Below are 17,727 nucleotides of genomic sequence, written 5' to 3' on the forward strand. Positions count from 1 at the left end.
ATGTGATTATAATGAGAGACACTGTCAAAACTATATATGATGCATTAAACTAAGATTAAGGAGCACATTCACTGCATGATAAACAATAAACTGATGCACTGCAACCTGCAGAGCATAAGTTATGGTGATGTAAAAGGAAAAATATGGCTGTCGGCTTGGCCTGTTTGCAAACAGAGAAATACAACCTGCTACCATCACAGGTTTATTTGTCTGGAGAGCTTGTACAGCACAGCCGCTGGCTTACATAGAGCTGCTCAACAATACTTGTGCACTCATGCACAGCAACGCTCCTGGGACAGCATGGTGTGGAAAGGTAATCGATGTCTTGCCCAAGTCTGTAAAAAGGAATGAGGATGATGACATACAGGAATGGCAGCAGTACAAAAGTATTCTTGCCCCGTTATGAATCCTGGCTGCAATTAAGTAAACTACACCAAGAAGTCATTCCCTCATACAGCCTCCGCAGTTAAGATGGGCATGTACTAATTAAGGACGCACTGAGAACACCGTCTAATTTTTGTTCCATGCAAAAACTGAGTCATGGACTTTGTGGCGCTTTCTGTCTATGTTAATCGCGTTTATTTCACAGACAACTGAATTTAAAAATGGGACAGGAGGCACAGTGCGCTGACAGCGCACTGTGAGCTTGTGAGCATGCCAGCGTAACAAGATAAAAATTTTCTTCCTGCTGCCCGCTGAAACCATGGCATCTGACTGATATAATACTGACCACACAACATTAGCACCTATGGCAACAACAATGGCAGGTCGCCTGTCTTGTACCTGACACAGAACTCAAGTGGTATGCAATCTTCCTTAGTGTGAGAAACCACACATACTTTTACCTCAGACTCACATTGCCAAGGCCATGAGATAGCTTATTAAGGTAGTATGACAGCAACCTTGTGCCCTGCTGGTCTACCCTGAGCTGGTGTCTTCACTTGGCCTTGTATCAAACCTGCACACACATATACAACCAAACCTTGTGAATAGCTGGCTATTGCTAATATTTTAGACTGAATGGCAATACCATATGATGGTGGCAAACTCTACTGAGCATTGACTTGAAGTACAAGACATCACTCTTCACCAACTTTGAATATGTCAACAAGAAACTCAGGATAGGCACTTTTGTTCTTGGGTAGTAAGCCTACCAAACATACTATGCTTTCCCCTCCTAAGAGCATCAAGGAACTGCAGTCTCTTCGTCTGGCACTTTTAACACTGAACTCCAATCCCATGCTTTCCTTTTTGAAGGCCTTACAAACATGAAGTAGTTGTAACTAAACACTTGTAAGGCAAGGCCTTGCAACCTGCACTAAATGTTTTAGTCCACACACACAAAGAAAATATTACTCAGGATAGTAGCCACACCTGAGCCTGCCCAAACTTCTTTCTTCCACACATAAAGGCCCTTCTGTTCCCTACAAACAATGAATCAAGGTGAAATTGCAAAACCTTGGAGACTGCATCAACAAAAATACCACAGTTGTGGACAGACGAGCTTTTGCACGAAGAAAAAGAAAAAAAGGAGCTTGCATGTGTTCAAGAGTGGTTCCTATCGCGAGTGATATTTCCCTTGCTTGTGTAGACGAAAACATTGAGCATAGTTTTAAAGGCTTCACGTTGCAGGTTTTTAGGTACACTTACTTCGTGTTTGTAAGTTCTTGTTTGTAAGTTCTGCCAGCTAGCCTAGAGCCACAGTTGCAATGCTGCAGGTTATCAATGAGCAAGGTTGGAGTTAGATTTCAGTGCTGAAGCACCACATGAAGGGATTCTGTAGTTCCTTGATGTATGGCCTTTGTCAAAAATTACAGCCTAAAGAGTTTGCTTCCAAGCTGCATAACGAGGCCCTTGTAACAACCTGGGAAGCATTAGATTACAGTGGTGTGATGAGAGCTCCTCTTACCTTCATGAGGTCCAGAAAGCTGGTGATAGGTAACAAGACACACACCATGGCCGAGAAGCAAACTTCTTGGACTCAAAATTTTTGACAAAGGGTGCATGTATGCAGGTGACACCAAAACACATTTGCTGGGTGTATCACCTAAGGTCAAACAAAAAGCAAACTTGTTTTGAGCTTCGTGGCAGCATATTCAAAGGAGGTAAAGAGGGGTATGGTAGTCTCATGCTTGAAGTCAGTGCCCATGAGGCCTTGCCACTGTCAGACTGCCTCTAGCTTTGGCCTTCAGCCTTTTCGGTCTCTTTATGATGAAGCCGGCAAGCTCGCAACTGTTACCGCGTTGTGCCATGTGTGGACAGCAGAGGGAAAAGGATGAAAGTAAAAAAAACAGCTTAAGTCTTTGTTCCATAGCGCTAAGATTTTAATCTTTCATCTGGACCAGTAACGTGGGATGTGTGGACAATGTTTCATATAAGCAGAGATGGGGATGACTGCATCAGCTTTGTCTCTGTTTACTTGTATGATAAAGGAATCTGCATGTCTGACTTGTAATGTCAGTGAACACATGTCCAGTAGTGGCCTTTTGGTTTGCGTGCGTGTTTTTTCCACAGCCTGTTTTCTGGCACAGTGATTTCTACAAAAAAGCACAATTCTGAAATGTTGTAGGGAGCAGAAAACATCAACTTGAGATATTTTGCCACCATGTATTCTAGAATCTTGCCAATACTCTCCTAATGGGCACAAACATGGAGGGTAACGAAAAATGTTCAGCTTAAGTTTAGGACAATGCAGTGAGCTATGGAAAGAAAAACGATGGGTGTAACATTTAAGAGACCTGAAGCAGGCAGAACGGTGAGGGAACAAATGCGGGTTATTGACAAACTACCAAAATCAAGAGGAAGAAATGGGCTTGGGCAGGGCTTGTAATGTGAAATCAAGATAACTGCTGTTCCTTAATGTTAATGAAGTGGATTCCAAGGGAAGGCAAGCATAGCAGGGGATGCCAGAAAGGTAGGCAGATGAGAATAAGAAGTTTTCTGGGATACCGTGGCCACAGCTGGCAAAGGCGATATATGGGAGAGGCCTTTACCCTGCAGTGGGCATAGTCAGGCTGATGGCGATGATTCAAGTTATGAGAGAATTTGCGTAATTATGGTTGTAGTATGCACTTTGATCCAGTTCTCTGTTCAGTTTTTCTCACACTGTTGGTCACACTGTAAAATTGCTTTTACACTGTTTCTACTACTGCTCGCAAAAGGGGAAAAGAAAGAATACTGTTTTCTGTCTCGACTTGTATTTTACTCAGCTCTGCCTTTAGAGGGTATGAGCTTACGACACGGTCGTTTAACTAGATAAGACTGCGAAAAATAAATCGCCATGACTTCTTCCAATATTCTAGAAATATGAGCTCAACATATGGTCCTGTTTAAAGGAGCACTAAAGAGGATTCTGAGCTCACCTTTTTATGATGGGAACTCGATCTACACGGTGCAAGCTTTCTTAGAAACTTTGAATTGTCCTGTGGAACCGATCTTCATATTACATCGGATGAAACGTCCCATTTCCCACCTTTTTTGTTTCTTTAATTGGCCAAGAGTAGGAGTCAACCAATTTGAGGACAGCCTTACAGTCAGTCACATGGCAGCTTGCCACTTGCCATCGGCGGTGTGATATGTAGTAATAAGTGGAATGATTTGTGAAAACAAACAGTCCACGGAGATTTTTATTTCTGTGGGCCTAATTGGCAGCTATACTGTCTGCAACTAAAACTATTCGTAGAAACCTGAAAGCAAAGCAAAAGCAAGATCCGCCACATGACTGGCTCACGGCACTCCCCGCACTACTTGACTCCTCCTACTCTCAGAGGTCAGTTAAAGAAATGGTGGGAGCTAGGACATCTAATCCAATTTAACAGAGAAATCGGCTGCACAAGACAATAATTCGAAGTTTCCAAGAATGCTCGGAGCATGTAGACAGAGTTTTCATGTCGGAGCATGTAGACAGAGTTTTCATGGTAAAAATACGAGCCCAGAATCCTCTTTACTACACCTTTAAAGAACTGTGTTGCATCTAAACATTTCAGACACTTTCCTTGCGGCGCTTCCAAAGCACAGTGAACGTGAATAAATACTGAGACTTCAGGAACAATCAAGCGAAGTTGGCATCATTTAATTTAACAAACCATAAAACCAGTAAAAAGATCATTTACATATCTCACCATTGTTAAAATCTGGACATCAACATAAGGCAATTGCTAGCTCTTTTGTGAATGCTGGTATAGTCGGATACATATCAAGAAAGAAGCAGCAGATAGGATTCAAAGGAGGCCCTCCAGCCGATGACATCGAACGATTTTTCTTAAGCCATGGTTAATTTGCTTTCCTCTGGCTCCCCCTACAATGCCACCCTAGGAGGACTAAGGGGATTAACCACATTTTGAGAGTAAGTCCTTGCCATTGTCTGGGTGCAATCATTTGAGGGGAATTGCCACTTTGTTTTTGAATTTTACCCAACTATATAAAAGTTTCACGAAAGTTGTTACACTCGACCAAAAATCAAAACGTCAACCTTGCACAACCACAGGCTTGGAAATCTCATCATTTTTTCACATTCACTATGCACCACTTTGGAAATTCCACAAGACGAGTGTCACAGGGGTTTGGATTCAAGCTAGTCACTTGAATGCAATGTGTTACACTAATACGCCTAGAATAGCGACAGAAGTTGCGCGTATTTATTTTCCGCATCTTTAACCTGCTGTACGGGTAAAGAACCTTCCTCCTGTAATTCTGCTCTCATCAGCACCTAACAACTTCAGACAGAGCCGAGTAACATACAAGTCGAGAGCCTTCAAAAAGGAGGCTTCCCTTACCACCTTTGCAGGCAGTGGCAAAAACAGAGCTGAAGGAGTGGTAGAAAGTTCCCGACAATGTGAAAGAGGCTGAACACATAACTAGACCAAGTATGTGGCACTACCAAAAATAGTACACAAAATTTCTATTAGCCCCCAAAAAAGTGGTGGCAAAATATGTCGAGCTAGTGTTTTCTTCAGAACCCTCCTCCACCCATATACTTATTAAAGGTCAATTTAAATGTTTTTAATTCTGTCACTCCCCTTGCATTTTAGTTAAGGTTGTGATTACTTAAGGTGGAGATGCACATTTATGTCATTGCTTGCCAATTTACAGACTTAAGCGTTCAACCATCTTCGAATTCCTCAAAACAGTCACAGTTTATTACATTACTAAGGCAAATCTTATGCCAGCTTGTTTTTTACGAAAAAAAATTTCCATGCCAAAGCCGCCGTCTCAAGTTTCGAAACTCGTGTAACAATAAACAAATAATAAACTCAAAAAAGGTAAAAAACTGCGATTTTTCAATTTTTGATGTAATTTTATGTTGTCACAATAATCATTACAACCGCTTTCTAAGTTGCCTGGCAGACAAAGAAGCCAAAAAAATGTTTCAGCGATTAGAAACCGTAAGCAGAGTCGGAAAAAAAATTTCTTAATTTCAGTAAAGCAGCTTTTTGTGCCATATTCAGCTGTGAATTCATTGTGATGTGATACTAGTAAAAATATGAAAGGTAGTAAGCTGCACATTACCATTGAATGCAATTTATTCTGGAGAGTGATTGAAGTAATTTTTGTATTATGCGAGAAAACAGTGTTGAAAGCTGAGCACCGATGCCAAACCTCAACGCTGCTCTGTGCCTGCTCTTTACTGCAATGCTCACTAGAGCCGGTTGCAAACCATATCTAAGCAGTGCTGCAAGGTGCTCCAAATGGATGTTCCTATGTTTGTGGGTTGAAAGGCCTGGTGGCGTGTTCATCCATGTTTCAACACTTGAAACAATTGGGTCACTGATTACGATGTAATTCTAGCATGCACAGTTGAAGTACCACTGGCTGTTTCACACGTAGAGAGAAACTGGGAGTGCGACACCACCACGCTTTGAGAACCGCTGCTGCCAAGAGCCGGCTGGAATGGGTGCATATTTATTGTTCATGTACCTTTGCCATCAATTCTCCCCAGCTGTCGGCAGCTGTGCTTTGCAAAGCACGGCAGCCACCCACTCCCAGTTTTCCCTTAAGTGTGAAAGAGCCTGCACATGATGACGATGTTATGAAACACTACTGTTCTTTCCAAGGTGCTCTTCTAAACCACTTAGTGAGTTCAATTTGTTTTTCTTGAATGACTTCAAGGAAGCAGAAGACAGCCATCATTTCATAGCACTTCTTGCATCCGCGCAATGAGGAGCGTGGCTGCAGTGGTCTTTGGTCCGCATCTCCAGTTACCACGAGGGTTGACTTGATGCTTCTGCTATGTGGCCATTTAATTTTTATTTTTTGTGACCGTGCCCTTGAGTAGACCTCTGTACTCCAGAAGCTGAAAGCATTCACGCCCAGCACACCACCTGCAGCACTGCTTAAACCTACACTTGCAGCTGGCTCCAGCTTGCACTGTACTGAGGAGCAGGCAGGGAGCAATACCACAGCAGGACATTGATGCTGAACTTGCAAAATGATGCTTTTTTAGAACAAAAATTACTCGAAATAAACTTGTGATAATAAATGCGACTGAATGTTAATGTGCAGCTTACTACCTTTCTTATGCTTACCAGGACCATATCACTATGCAACTGACAGCTGAATATGCCGCAGAAAGCGACTTTTCTTCAATTTAGAATTTTTTCTGGCACGGCTTAGGTTTTCTCATCGCTGAAACGTTTTATAGGCTGCTTTGCCATTCATACAACTTCTGTGAGACCATAAAATTTGGTAAATAAATTCGAAAACGAATAGCTTTCCACCTTTTTCAGTTTAAAAATAAAGAAATATGAAACAAATTAATTTCAAATTTTTGTAAGTGAAAGCATAATGTCTAGTCTAAAAAAATTGATTGTTATGCATTCTTTATTCAGCCAAATGAAAATTGATAGTGCAGGCATGTGGTACTTCAGATATCTTTGGCACATTTTCCTTTCCACTGTGCAGAAAACATAACATCACGCACCTGCATAGTGCTTCACATGTTTATTATGTGCATGAGTGCACGTCTGTGCGAGTGCATACTAAAAATAAAAAAACACTGCAATTTCATAATGCCCGCTGCCAGCCCAAAGTAGCTGATTCAATGGTTGAATTGAGAAAGAAGCTGCTTCACCAGCCGCATAGCAAGCATATGCACCATGAATGCAGTTCTGAGCTTTGCAGTTCTGATCTTGCTGTGTACAATGGCTACACACAGCCAGAGTGCACAGAATGCACAGCGAAAGCTGCAGTGCTGATGTTTGCTGCTAACCTTTCTTTCAGTTATCGCTGTTGCGCTCTTTTAACGAGACCCTTCGCACTGTTGGCTATGCTCGCCATGCTGCCTTCTTCGCATTTCGACGGTAATGGCCCCATATGGCGATATAGCGTTCCTCCAGAAAGCTCACGAGTACGCCACTTGCTATCTCGGCTCAAATCTACAATGGGCGTTACCACGTGTTTCTCGCTTTTCTTACACGTATATCTATAAGTGTTGTTTTCTGGTTAAAATGACATAAGTGCTTTCACGTGATTTTACCTTACCAGTCTAGCCTGACTTAGTACTTCCCTTTAGTGCCCCTTTAAGATGGGGCCACAGCACAATTTTTTTGGCAAAAACAAGCTGGGATAATGATTCTTATAGTAATAGAATAAACTATATGCATTTTTTAAAGGAAATTGAAGATGCTCGAACAAAATCTGGGTCAGATGGCTTGGAATTACCCAATTTCACATTTAAAAACTAAAATACACCATCACAAAGTTATTCAGTCTAGTCACATGTCAGCTGCACAAAAAACATGCACTGATGTCTCATCAACCGGTGTCTGCTGAAATTGCTATTTTTGTGTTGTGCACCCAGATATCTCATCCAATCCACTACATACATCATGATACTTATGTGAGCACACTTTTCAGTTGAGTTATAGGCAGCACCTTTCCCACGGAATGATGTATGAAGTCTTCAGCATACTTTTCTGTGAATACATCACAGTGAAGAGATAAGTAAAGGCAGCTGCTCTACTAACACAAGAATACATAAATGATCATGTTCCACAGGTCTTTTCTCCTCCAACTGCACCAACAACCCAAAGTGTCATTAAAAACTTAAGGTGCTCTTTGAACGACACGAGAATGTTTTACTGGCTGAAATGAAACAAAGTTAGGGTATTAGTGAGGCCACACCTGGATGTGCAGGTAAAACAGTCAGACCCCATGACACGGCACAGCTGTGCAACAAGCAGGCAATGATGTTCTTGCTCTCTGCAGTAAAAAAATGCGATGAGAACATCATCATAAGAATCAGAAGCATTCAAGGCAAATAAGAAAAACTATAGACACTATACCACATACAAGATGGTTTTGGGACGGTTGGTTCAGCATTTTCCCAAACAGCGCTCGAAGAGACAGACAGAAGGATGAGAAGCACTACACACATTGCGCTGAATTAACAGAAGAATTTTATTCATTAAGCATTACAATATGCACAGTGCAGAAAAAAGAGCCAACAATCAGTCCCGTCACATGCTCCATCATTATTCTCATCTTTCCCCTTCCAGAAATACTTTTTGTTTCACTAGAAGCGATAGCAATGCACTGCTCATGCATGTGTCTTTATAATCAAAGATTATATGCAATACAGTGATAGTTGACTGAAACCGAGATGGAAAAGCACAGAAAATTACTGAGCGTAAAACAATGCTTGATTATAAAGACACATGCATAAGTAGCACCTCCCTATCACTACTAGCAGATGAGGCATTTTTGGAAGAGGGATGATGAGGATAACGATGGAACGCGACAGGACTGATTGTTGACTGTTTTATCTGCATTGAATATATAGAATTGCTTCATGAATAAAATTTAGTGGTCAGTTCAACAGCGTGTGCGTCATCATTCTGCCCACATCTTCCAGCACTGCTCAGAATAATATATACAAAAGCTGAAGTACATCCAGCACATGTGGTTTTCCTCTTGGGTTGGCCCATACAAAAACTGCAGCTTTTTTTTGCTTTTCATCACAACATTCAACACACTGACCACTCTCACTATGCCAGGTAGCCTGCAGACAGCCTTTAACCTTTTATAAGGTGCAAGCTGCATTCATCTCACCATGGCTGGTCTCGAGGGGAACGTGTGCTCTATTTCTTACGGCCCTTGCAAAGGGTCTGTTTCTGCATCTTGCCAGATCACGGAGGGGTTGCCACTGCCCCACCGTTGCATCCGCCATTCACGCGGGAGGAGAAGGCGCGTTCGCTCCCAGTTTCGTCCGCGTCATTGGTAACCATCAGGCCCTTATGTTTCATCCTTTGCACTGTATGCAATTACTGTGAATCGGACCCCTTTCCTTTGTTTTGCCATGTGAGAAATCTGAAACGAATTAATGTTTGTGCATGCTTGCCTTCAGTCCGACTGCGCATGATAGCATGTATTCTTCAAGCACAAATGTCAACCGTTCTACCCTTTACATTTCACAAAAAGTCAAGACTCTCAGCCTTTGTATTTCGTCTTCTGGCAGGTCTGCATCAGAGTGCAGAATGATGTGCCATGTGGAGCATTAGCATGGCAATTTTCTAAGTGTAAAGAATTCTGCAGCATTAATATAGCTCCTGAAATTTTAAGCACAGCTTCTTTAGCTTTGCACGACAGTGGCATTAGCAAGAATTCATGCTGCACCCCAGCAAAGTGCATCATATAATTCGTGAATGGAATGGGCACTGAAAAACCCCAACACTGGCCACAGGAGCGCAGTGCGATGACAGCACGTTGCACACACGTAACGTCCAAGAGGCATAGATCTGCTCCTCTTGGAAAGGCATTTTGAAGTTTGCCGGTGTCTCACGACTGTCCATTCCCCCAGATGACAATGCATAAATTAGTTGTTGAAAATAACTGCCAGCAATTCAAAGTTCGGAACTGCGCTTTGAATAAATCAGCCTGCACTAGCGAACAGACTTATCTCAGAGGCAATGACAGCCAGTGTGACACAGTGTATTCTCGCATTTGTACAGCCTCCTCATCGCTTTTCATAAACCTCCCAAGAACATTAACTTTCCTCATATCATTAAGGAAACGAAGATACACCCAAAAAGCTTATTCTTCTCAACCTAGCGCAGGTAACTTAAAGCACACTGCAATGTTTTATGTTAGCTGGCTTAGCTTAAGATGTAAGGAGCTGAAATTTAGGTTTGTGATGCTGAAATGTTAATAAGCTCCTGAATTTAAAAAAAAATAGAGGGCAGTGAACATTCAACCGCACGCATGGCTGGCCATAATCTCAGCCCTTCTTTTATAAAAATGTTTAAATGAAATATTTTATTGGTAGCTTCTTCAGGGTATGCTGCAAGTTAAATGTATACCTCGACAGCAAAATAGGGTGCTCTTTATTATAGCTAAACAAATCATCGGACATAATTTCTGAAATTGCAATACTCAGTACGCATCACTATCTGTGCCAGCACACACAACTTGTACTGTTGCTTTCTGGTGATGTTAGGCAGACAATAATGCCTACAAGCAAACTTGTGCTCAACCTGAAAACTGCTCATTGGGAAAACTCATGTCCTCAAACATCTAGCAGTTCGGCGGCAGCAATAACACCAACATTACAATTTTTCCTGATACTTGCTAACACATTAGTCATTAGTATTCCTTCGAGGTATCGATACAGGTCTCTCGTTTAAGGAAGTTTGGAAGTATATGGGGGGCAAAATAATTCAGGACACGTGAAAAGTGATATCAGCGTAATTAAGTATTATATACATTGCCCCGCAATATTTATTTGACAGTCAAATGTTAGTGTATGTGAGTCTGACTACACTCTACAAGTATCGTCTCAAGCCAGCAGCCAATAATGGCGGTACAGGATTTACCACTCGCACGTAGCGGACACTTTTGCCCCCGATGGTACATTTTTATGAGGTGAGCTCAAAACTTTCACTATCTGAGTTTTCCTTCTCTTTCCCTTAGCATTAAGCATCATTTAATCATGGACCATGAGACATGCAAGAAAATCATCAGAGTACTTCCTTCTGGATGAGGAATGAGAGAGTGATTTCTGCTTTTAAATATTTTCACCGAGCACATTTTGTGATGAATCTGTGCGCATGTGGGCTGCACTGAAGACGTGCACGCTCAGCATTCTTTGTTGTTTTTTTAATTTCGGTGCTGCACTCATCCTGAGTCAGCGGCCGACAGCGCAGATGCAGGCAGGGACCAAGCAGTCGGGTCTTCACGCCCCTATCAACAGCAGACGGAGTAACGTCTGGAGAAAAACTCCCATTGCTTCTGCGGTAATTGTAGGGGCCGCAGGAAAGAGTGAAGCAGTCCCCTTGACACCAGCTTGGCCTGATATGCATACAAATGGTAAAAGTGCATTCAGAATGGTTCTGGAAATGCAATGACATCATTTTAAAGCCGTTTTGACCCCACGCTTTGTAGAAGAATGGTGAACACATTTGCACCAATGACTTCGTTTTTTTAAAAACCTCAAATGCGGTGCCTATGTTTTATCTACCTATAAGAACACTTGTAATATATTTGAAGATTGCTTTGAGGCAGTTTACTGATGGAAAAGGCTGAAATGGTCAACAATGTTTCCAAATTTATTTTCCCACCAGTGAGGGCTACATCAAACTGAACACCTGTAACCCTTAGTGCCGTACTTCATGTCCACTCCTCATGTAATAGTACCCTGTAATGGGGCCTTCGAGTATCAATATATAAATAACTAAGTAAATACCGATGCTTGAAAATACACACAGAACACCAGGGGGACCATTACCAAAAAAGAAAAACATTCTGAGTGGTTTGTTTTCTTAGGTAGTAATGAGTATGTAAAATATGTTATGTACATGTATCATATTCGTTTGCCGGCACTTGAAGCAAAAGGAACGCGAATCCCCAAATCCTAGAAAGGGTTCAACATTTTTCACATACTGTAATGGCTGAAATGCAATTCGTTTAAACCAGAATGATTTTCTAATGTGTACTGAAATCCAAAAGCTTATTTAAATGCTGTCCTGAAACAAGCCATAAAATAACACTATGATGGAATTCACACGCTCCTTATCATTCCATACAACTCACAAAGTTTACTTTTACGAGGAGGCAAGATCCGTGCTGTAGGCCCCAAACTGGATGCAGACGAGCCACATGCAGACATCCACCTGCGAAAACTCGTTATTAGAGAGCATAGTGATATAAGAAATGAAAGCATGTGTCACAACATTTATTCCCGCCAGTTATGAATAAAGAAAAAGAGAAGACTAGGATATTTAACGCAATCAGCTCCCCTAAAATTGCAGTCTGTCAACACAAGTACTTCTGTTATCATGACAACTGCCAAAACCTGTTAAAGCACCAAGTAAACCCCAGAATAATAAAGGCAGCACATACAAAATGCGAGTATGTGTGAAAGGATTCAGCAGGCATTAATTATGCATTGTAGCATGCAACAGACATGACGCCCTTTATATTCCAACCATGATGAAAATTTACAGGAGCAAAAAGACGCAGAAACACAAAAAGCTTAGCAAATGAGTGTTCAATTTTTAACAGTGATTAGCAAATGGTAGACAGACTTGCACTGAAGCTTCTCCACATACTAAAAGCCAGTAAATAGAAGCCCTGTATTTTATGGCTTTCTTTTGGTGAAAAGAACCACACAGGCGAACTGGATGGACATGCTCTGAATGGTAATGGATCTTTTAAGCTAATGATAAGGATTGCAAGCGAATAACTCGCCGAGTTGCACAATCGCAGCATTTGAAAGCTGGCCTGCAAGTACTCTCGTTGCCGCTTACTTTTGCACTAACTGAGAAATTCTACATTGTGCTAAATAGGCGCACTAAATTTTCCGTTCAACGGATTCGCAACAGGCACGTAGCATATATTATAATCGGCGACAGCTTTCTGTGGCTGCGAAGCAGAAAATACGAGCGCGAAACGTCGGCTCTCACAAGCGCGCTTCACGCACGCGCTCACGAACAAACGACGCAAGCTTGTGAGCCGGCGGTGAGAGCTCGTAGCTTCCGCTTCATAGTCACTCCTTCAGAGGCAACTTCACAGAAAGCTGCGTCCGAGTCTAGACAGAACATTCTTACCTTGAAAACTCCGTTCGTGACGAAGTCACCGGCACCGAACCATTGGCGCAGACATCGGCACAAGACCTGCTACACAATGAGCACATTCTATCACATAAGAAGCACAGTAACAACGTCCATGCACTGCGATTTCAAAACTGAGACTGCGCACGTACTTCTTTGCGACGACCTAGAACAAAAGAGACACGTCGGCTGCCACTGACCCTGTTTGACACGTACGGCGCGTTTACAGCGGTACGCGAACCTACACTCTTCTGTGGTTACATACGTGCACGAGTCACACTACAATGCAGGACGGTACTGCACAAAACACTGAAAACCCGTCCTCGCTACACCTGGGCAAATCGCGGCGCACGCAATAATAGACGGGAAAATAACATCGACGGTATAGTGACGGAGGTGAAGAAAGACAAGCGATTGCTGAAGCGTTTGCGAGTCGGTAGGCTGGAAACGCCGATTGGTCGGTGTGATGCGTGTCTGCGTGACGTTTTTTTTCGGTTCGCCCTCGTTCTCAACCGGATGTGGGGTCGCCAGCGCCTCTCTCGGCCTGTCCCTAGAGAGCCTAGGGAATCGCTAGGGCCGGCCGGCCGTCCGCCGGGCGTCGTGGTAGTCGTGGTCCGCGGGCATTCTCTTCGTGAGCCTAGGCGGTGCCGCTCGCGTTTCGGGAGCTGTCCAGGTATGGCTTTTTTGCGTGGTGCGCTCGTCGGCGACAGCCAGCTGAAATTTCTGTACAGTTCTTGCTTCCACGACATTGCGATGACCCCCAAAAGGCGCTGACCCGCGAGAAATCGCCAGCGACATAAAGGTATGCATTTTATCTCAAATTTCGCTTCATGAAGTGCTGTACCGCTTACCTACATGCCTTGCGCATTCCAGGACCTCGTTTTCTCTGCAGCACTCACCAAAATTGCGGCGCTTGTAACGTAACTTTTTTTTTTCAGCATCGTTTCCTGGATGCTTCTGGCAAGCCGATGCTGTCCTTATTTGCCGCGGACCGATACCACGTGGCGAGAGGCCGGGGCATCGACCCCAGTGCGCCTTTGTTCCTTTGCAGTGGCAAGTCCAGGGTAAAAGTGGCCACGATAATTCTGCCACTACAATCTGCCCTTTAGGATCGCTATCAGCTGCAACGGTAAGTCCAGAAGTTCCTACTCGCGCATTGCGGAAATCGCGCCTGTCCTAAGTATCCAGCATTCAACCAGTGCAGTGCAGCTTTGTTTACTTCCTTAGAGACTTCTCGCGCTTTGTCGAAATCGACGGCAGCCGTGAAAATTTACATATTAGACCTCGCTACAGGATTATCCCAGCGCAGCGCGCCTTTGTTTCTTTTCGTTGGCAAAGGTTAGAAGCGCGCGCCTTCTCGCGCTTTGTCCAAGTCGGCTCTAAAATTCGCGCTAGGCCTCGTTGCCTGGTTGACAAAGTGCATGGCTTTGTTACTTTCAATGGCAAGCCTCTGTCACTACAGTCGGCGGCCTTAATTTTTATGATCGCTGTCAGCTTCAACAGCAAGTCCAAGAAAAGTTATGACGATCGCGCGGTGTGGAAATCGGCGGTAGAGACAAAAAACTCGTGCTTGTAGCTGCTGACTTACCCAGCTCCAGTGTGCCTTTGTTTATTTCCGTAGCGACTACTCGCGCTTTGTAGAAATCGACGCCAGCCGTGAAAATTTACATATTAGACCTCGCTACAGCATTAGCCAAGCGCAGCGCGCCTTCGTTTCTTTGCGTTCTAAGTTGTTTGCTCGTTACTTTTGTTCTTTTCAGTCGTTTCCTGAATCTGTCCAAAGAGCCGGGCGAGGTGGATGATTGTTCGGCGTCAGTGGAACCACATGGCGATCACACTGCATACAGCACGACTTTGGTCCCTGTGTTTTTTAAATAAAAACATCAGATGTGGAAGGTCATGGTCGTGTCCGAGGATTGCTTCGACAGCTGAGGCAAAACCATGGGGACTGCACACGCTGTGTCGTCGCTGCCAAGTGAAGAGGCATAAAACGGCTGTCATCCTTAACAAAGGCCCTTCTTGGGGCCGCCTCAGTGTTTCCTGGCAGATCGCACGCTTTCCACCCTGTGCACGTGTTCTCCTCATTTCCAATTAAATAGGTCCTTCAAACCCTGCAGAAGGCTTGAATTAGGAACTGCTAATATCAAGATGGTACTTGAGAAACAATAGCGGCTTCAATGACAAAGATGAAGGGCTGGAGATAAACGCATGTAAAAAAAGGCTGGAGGTACCCAGATAACAAGCTGAAATTGTTTTGGGCGGGGCTCCTAGTTATTCGATATAAAATACTCAAATAATGCATTATCAGCGTTTATAAAGGTTTTTGTTGAAATATACTCTAAGCACTTTCCCTTCAAGAACATTAAGCAGTCTAAACAAATAAGAAAACCATGGATCACGCCAGAGCTCAGAAGAATGATAAAGCGCAAAAACAAGTTGTACCATGCCTTTTTAAATAATCGCTCTAGAATCTCTAATCTTATTAAAAAAAAACAAGAAATAATCTAAATGCTGAGCTTAGGCGTGCTAAGATTGTGTATCATAAAAAACTGTTCTCTGATGTTAGAATGAAAAATTCAGACGCTGTGTGGAAAGTTGTAAATAACTTGTTACGTCGCAATACAAAAAATGCGCCAGCTCAACGAATAATCTATAAGGGCTCTGAATTATCCGGTGAGGCTCTTGCTGGCCATTTAAACAGCAATTTTTTAACTACCCATTTACCTATGCTGCATCTACGTGAAGTTCCGTCATCTTGTAGCCTTTTCCTTGAGCCCACCAATGAGACCGAAGTATGTACAACCTTTATGAATTTGAATAATCGCAAAACCTTAGATGTTGACAATATTCAGAAAAAACCAGACAAATATGTACTATCTTTTATTGCACCTGTGCTTGCACACATCTTCAATTTGGTAATTGAAACGGGAGTTTACCCGGAAGAAATGAAGAAAGCAAGGGTGACAGTTGTGTTTAAAGGGGGAGATAAAGATGTAGTGTCCAATTATTGACCATTATCTGTGATTCCAGTCTTTTCAAAGGGGTTGGAAAAAGTAATCTTTTCCCGTCTAGTGAACTTTTTTAATGGAAAACAAATCCTGTTTGAGGCTCAATTTGGCTTCCGAAGGGGCAAGTCGACGGAAACAGCTTTGTTATCACTTCAGGAATGTATCCTGCAAAACATTGAAGCAGGTATTCTCACTGTCGGAATCTTCATTGATTTTAGTAAGGCTTTCGATTCCCTAAACCATCAAATTTTAACTCATAAACTTTCTCAAAACAGAGTTCGTGGAACACCTTTAGACCTCATGAAATCATACCTCCAAAATCGAAAACAATCTATTTATATCCACAACCATCAGTGTTCTTTTCTGGCGGTACGAAATGGTGTGCCTCAAGGCAGCAGTCTGGGCCGGATGCTTTTTAACATCTATATAAATGACATTGTGCATATTTATGACAAAGCGAAATTTATGATAAACGCCGATGATAGAAGTATACTAATCTCTGGTCACGACATAAACAAGTTAATTGAAGATTGCAACGTAATCCTTACGAAACTAGAGACCTGGTCCTCTTCTAATTGCCTCCAAATAAACCCTACAAAGACTAAGGTAATAATTTTCCGTGCAAGGAACAAGCCAGTCGTACTACAACGCGCTCCTAAATACGCAGGTCAAGAAATTCAAATTGTAGACAGCCACAAATAATAATAATAATAATTGGTTTTTGGGGAAAGGAAATGGCGCAGTATCTGTCTCATATATCTTTGGACACCTGAACCGCGCCGTAAGGGAAGGGATAAAGGAGGGAGTGAAAGAAAGTAAGAATAGGTGCCGTAGTGGAGGGCTCCGGAATAATCTCGACCACCTGGGGATCTTTAACGTGCACTGACATCGCACAGCACACTGGCGCCTTAGCGTTTTTCCTCCATAAAAACGCAGCCGCCGCGGTCGGGTTCGAACCCGGGAACTCCGGATCAGTAGTCGAGCGCCCTAACCACTGAGCCACCGCGGCGGGGTAGGAAAATATTTGCGGGATCTTTCCTCTGCTTCAGAAGGGGAGGGGGAAGGGAAGGGGGGTTGATGGCCTCCCCTTTGTTGGGTTCGCCGCGACACGCGACGCACGACGGACAAGACGACGAAAGGAAGCAGGCAAAGCTGCCTTTCCAAAATTAACCGTCACTTGCAGGTGCCTATAGCTGTGTTTGGATTCCAGGGAAGTAGCAGCCGACCTCTGAATCCTCCTCGCCCATTCCCACGGGGCTCCGCGTGCCATATTGCCATGTACGGTGAAAAGAGCAGTGTGCAGAGTTTAAATGAAACAAGTATGAAGCTATACAATGAAGCCTATTACAGACAGCTAGAGGAATTTCAAGAGCATACTGTGTGTTGTTAGTTATCTCAGTGAAAACTAATGCAGCCAACTATTATTTCGTATTTTTTTGACCCAACAGACATGAAAGGTCTGAAGATGAATTAGTACCAAACACATCGGTGCATCAGTTCTGATGCCTGAAGAAAGTTGTACCAACATATAAATGCCCATGTCGTGATAACCAGGAATACTGAAGAATTAAGGAAAATTAAAACATTTTTTTGTTCGGTACACACACCTGCTACAAACATCTTTATACGTAGCAATTTGAATGACTCTGTAGGAAGCTTTTTGGGTAAAAAGTACA

The 17,727-nt window shown here is 43.0% G+C and overlaps 1 long non-coding RNA gene across 4 annotated transcripts; it reads right to left on the reverse strand.

The window, feature by feature from the left end:
• Positions 1–211: 211 nt before the first annotated feature.
• Positions 212–13,213, reverse strand: LOC144134666 (uncharacterized). 4 transcript variants are annotated; one of them, XR_013315202.1, is made up of 5 exons: positions 13,041–13,213; positions 12,025–12,104; positions 8,122–8,199; positions 857–958; positions 212–335 (listed from the first exon to the last, which is right to left on the reverse strand). It is a non-coding gene; the product is annotated as an uncharacterized LOC144134666 (long non-coding RNA). The 4 variants fall into 4 exon arrangements; XR_013315203.1 differs by having other exon boundaries at positions 230–335; positions 846–958; XR_013315204.1 differs by lacking the exon at positions 857–958.
• Between the last annotated feature and the right edge of the window lie 4,514 nt (positions 13,214–17,727).

This window comes from Amblyomma americanum, chromosome 5, assembly GCF_052857255.1.
Source record: "Amblyomma americanum isolate KBUSLIRL-KWMA chromosome 5, ASM5285725v1, whole genome shotgun sequence".
Taxonomy (NCBI): Eukaryota; Metazoa; Arthropoda; class Arachnida; order Ixodida; family Ixodidae; genus Amblyomma; species Amblyomma americanum.